Here is a 4,238-nt window from a genome sequence, read left to right on the forward strand (position 1 = left end):
TATCATCCAGTTCCCAATAATGGTTTTCCAGTTACAACAAAAACCTATAAAAATAGTCTATTCGCGGATCCTCAGAAACAACTACAGGTGCAGACTTGAAATTTTTGTGGGACAACTAAGGTTGGGGTGCAGGTTTGAAATGACTATGGGCCCATTTTGGCCGGTGGTTTCTGAGATTGCCCCCGAGAGGGCCTTAATACACCAGCTTTTCACTTCGGGGTGCTCACTGTATGAAGGAAATTGAAAACAGCAGGTCCAGTGTTAGCTTGTTATGTTGTGAGTTTTGTACTTATTATTACTATAACTCGCCACACCAGTGGTGAGTTACGTTGTGCTTGTCATTATTATCTATCTATCTATCTATTGCCAGATGCCTCAATCCCGTTTGGGGTGGCCACAAACAAATCGCCTCCACGTCGCCCTGTCCCCCGCCATTTCACTGTCCTGCTCCCAACTCACACACCCCTCTCTCATATACCTCTCCATCCCATCCCTCCATCTCATCCTCGGCCTCCCCCTCCCTCTTCGCCCCTCCACCTCACTCACATACACTCTCTTCGTCAGTCTCTCACCCTTCATCCTCTCCACATGGCCAAACCACCTCAGTATGTTCCTCATAACGCTTCCTATCACATCCACATCCACACCACAACGCTCCTTTATATCCTCATTCGTCAGCCTGTCCCTCCATGTGACTCCACAGGCTCCTCTTAAACTCTTCACCTCTTTCCAGAACATTTTCTTACAGTCCCTCCACTTTACACTCAAATTCCTTCCAAATTCCTCATCCACTCTCTTCTTACTCTCTCTTACTAATCTTTTCACCTCTCTTTCTTTCTACATATAACTCTCTCTTCCGCCTCTCAACTTCTTCCATGCCCCTATTTCTCATCCATTCATTGTATGCTTTCTTCTTTTGTGCCACAGCCTGTCTCACCTCTTCAGTCATTATTATTATTATTATTATTATTATTATTATTATTATTATTATTATTCTGGTAGGTAGGGGAGCTTACCATCCACTAACTCGATGTAGTGCTGCTTTGGGTGTCTGCACTTTCCTCTCGTCCATCTTTCCTTTTCTGTCTTTCTTTCCTTCTTTCTTTCTTCTTTCTTCTGCCTACGGGTGACTTTACACTGCCCCTTCTGTCTTTCCTTCCTTCATTCTTTCCTCTTCCTTCTGCCTATGAGTGACTCTACACTGAGTGACAAGCCAAATGGTTTTCTGTACAACAGGAAACCATTTACTATGCTGGGTGGTAACCATATAACCAAATTATAGCACCTGGTGGTTTACTGAGCAAATAAGGTGCTTCAATCGGTTTGAACCTGTGTCGGTATATATCCAAGGGGTGGTTAAAGTTTATTGCTCACATAATGCCACTCAGGGATGAGTGAGGCTTCTCACTTTCATCTTAAATATCAGGACCATCTTGCTTAGCCCTGGGTTCCTTCGCTCATTATGGGGCGACATAGGATTGGGTGATGGATGGATAGATTATTATCATCATGACCATCATTATAATAATAATAAAAATAATAATAACAATTCGAAGAAGTTGTAGTTGTAGTAGTAGTAGTAGTAGTTTAGGTGTCATAAAAAGACTTTGTACTTACTTGTAGTGGAGTTATATATATTAGACTTGTGGACGAGCGGTTGTTATACTTGACTAGCTTTGTAAGTAGATAATCATCTTTCCCATTTGTCATTCAATGACAAGGAGAGGTAAAGAATAGTATGGGACTATTTTTATTTGTCTTCGAAATATTAACAAGTCTCTCACACAGAGCGAAGTATAAAGTAGAGTCCCGCTAGCTATCTCCCTATCTCTCTCTCTCTCTCTCTCTCTCTCTCTCTCTCTCCCAAGTTGCTAAGCCCTTCTCCCTAGACCTGCCTGTTCTATGGCTAGCCTCCATCTGAGCTCTCTTTCCTAAATTCTGGTGTAGCAGGAGTCGTGTCACGTGTGTTCACTGTGGTTGGAAAGTTCTAGAAGCCTGTGTGTGAGTATGTGTGTATGTGTTGTTACGGAACAGAGAAAGATAATGTACACTTTAAGTGAGAATACTAAAAATCACTACTGTCCCGTAAAGTTCCAGGTTCAAAACAAAAGAGTTAGGTAAAATTACAAGTTAAAGTTTAATGCTCAAACTAACAACAAAACATTCAGGACTCATAAGGATAATGTAATGGCAAAAAACAGGTTAAATATATGGTTAACTGCAATAGCCTTTATTAACACGAAATTAGCAAGAGTAAATTTATCTAAGTCAGCCCTGATAAAATGAGAAAACCAGATAATACTCAGTGAATGCAAGTTATATTAATACAGATGCAAAATATTATCAAAAATGACTGACATAAAAACACATGAATCACAAAAACCTCACCAGGCCCACGAATCAACACCCCATGCTATACAGTACAAGGAAAAAATGCAATAACACTTATACTCAAATTACACAGCTGCTAGATGGTTGGAGACTTCCTGAGCACTCACAATAATAACAACTGTACAGGGGAGGACAGAAGATGTGAGCAACATGAGGGGTAGATCTAAGTGGCAATCAATGCAGAGACCGAGCTCATTATATAGGAGCCGGCAGAGCTTGATACAACTTGTAAAAAGGACGCGCAAATGAAGCCAGAGGGGACGAAGAGTTGACACTCATGCTCTGAACAACAGAAAGAACGACTTACTCTACTATAAGGGAGGAGGGGGGGAGTGAGGTAGAACACGCTCGTGATCAAACATGCAGCATACTGTACGTTAGAATTACACAAAGGATGATTAAATCATAGGCTATGTAACACCTCCCGACAAAGGAAAAGAAATTTACAAAGGAAATTTCTTATTACTCTAAAACAATCTGTCTAAAGTCTAGATAAGCAATCTGCAATAACATTTTCTTTCCCCTTGACATGTTGTATGTCTAATGAATACTCCTGAAGAAGTAGACTCCATCTTGTCAATCTCTGATTTTTATCTTTAAACTTGCTAAGGAATTTCAGTGGGTTATGATAGGTATAAATGACTATGGGGTCAAAACCAGAACACAAATAAAATAAAAAATGCTGTATACCCAAAATCAAGGCCAAAATCTCTTTCTCAATAGTTGAGTAGTTCTTTTGAGGTGGAGTGAACTTCTTACTGTAATAAGATACAGGGTGTTCAATACCCTGATTATCCTCTTGCAGCAAAACAGCCCCAGCTCCTGTATCATTTGCGTCAACAGCCATCTTAAAAGGCTTAGCAAAATTTGGAGTAGCGAGCACTGGCTGACTTAATAGGATAGCTTTAAGTTTGTTGAAAGAGGATTCACAGTTATTGGTCCAGACAAATTCAACTCCCTTTTTCAGTAGGTCTGTAAGTGGTGATAAAAGAATTGAAAAGTTAAGAACAAATCTCCTGTAATAAACTACCATTCCCAAAAATCTTTGTAGCTCTTTCCTACTGTTAGGTCTGGGAAGATCACTTATAACCTGAACCTTAGCTCCTGGTGGTGCAACGTGTCCATCACCAATTACGTACCCAAGGTACTGAACTTTAGCTTGACCAAACTCACACTTTGATAAATTAGCTACAAGATTAGCCTGACCCAAACGCTCAAGAAATTTACTGACATGGCATAGGTGATCTTTCCAGTTGTCACTGAAGATTAATACATCATCAATATAAACAACACACCCTGCCAAACCCTCTGTTACAACATCCATGAGCTTCTAAAATGTGGCTAGTGCATTCTTCATACCATATGGCATTACAGAACATGCAAAAGTCTTTCCTAGTGTTACAAAACATGAGATCTCCCTAGCATGTTCAGTCATAGGTACTTGCCAGTATCCCTTTAACAAATCAATCTTACTTATGTACCTAGCCTTTCCGATCTTGTCTATGCAATCTTCTACACGAGGGAGAGGGTAAGTGTCTGTTTTGGTTATCTGATTAACACGTCTGTAGTCGATGCAAAGCCGCTGTGACCCACCTGGCTTAGGGACTAGAGTGACAGGAGAACTCCACTCGCTCTGACAGGGCTCAATCATCTTGTGGTCCAACAGGTAGCCAAGCTCCTTCTAGATGAGAGAAACTTTCACTGGGTTCACACGGTAAGGAGGCAGTTTAATTGGCTTTGCGTCTCCAACATCGACATCATGCATCAACACAGTGGTTTTTCCTGGAGTAGCACAGAACACTTGCGGGTACTCCTGCAGTAATGCCGAAAACTTCTGTCTTTCCTCG

The sequence above is a fragment of the Coenobita brevimanus genome, chromosome 3 (genome assembly GCF_032717465.1).
Source record: "Coenobita brevimanus isolate Jiangsu-jjx chromosome 3, ASM3271746v2, whole genome shotgun sequence".
In the NCBI taxonomy this organism is placed as follows: Eukaryota; Metazoa; Arthropoda; class Malacostraca; order Decapoda; family Coenobitidae; genus Coenobita; species Coenobita brevimanus.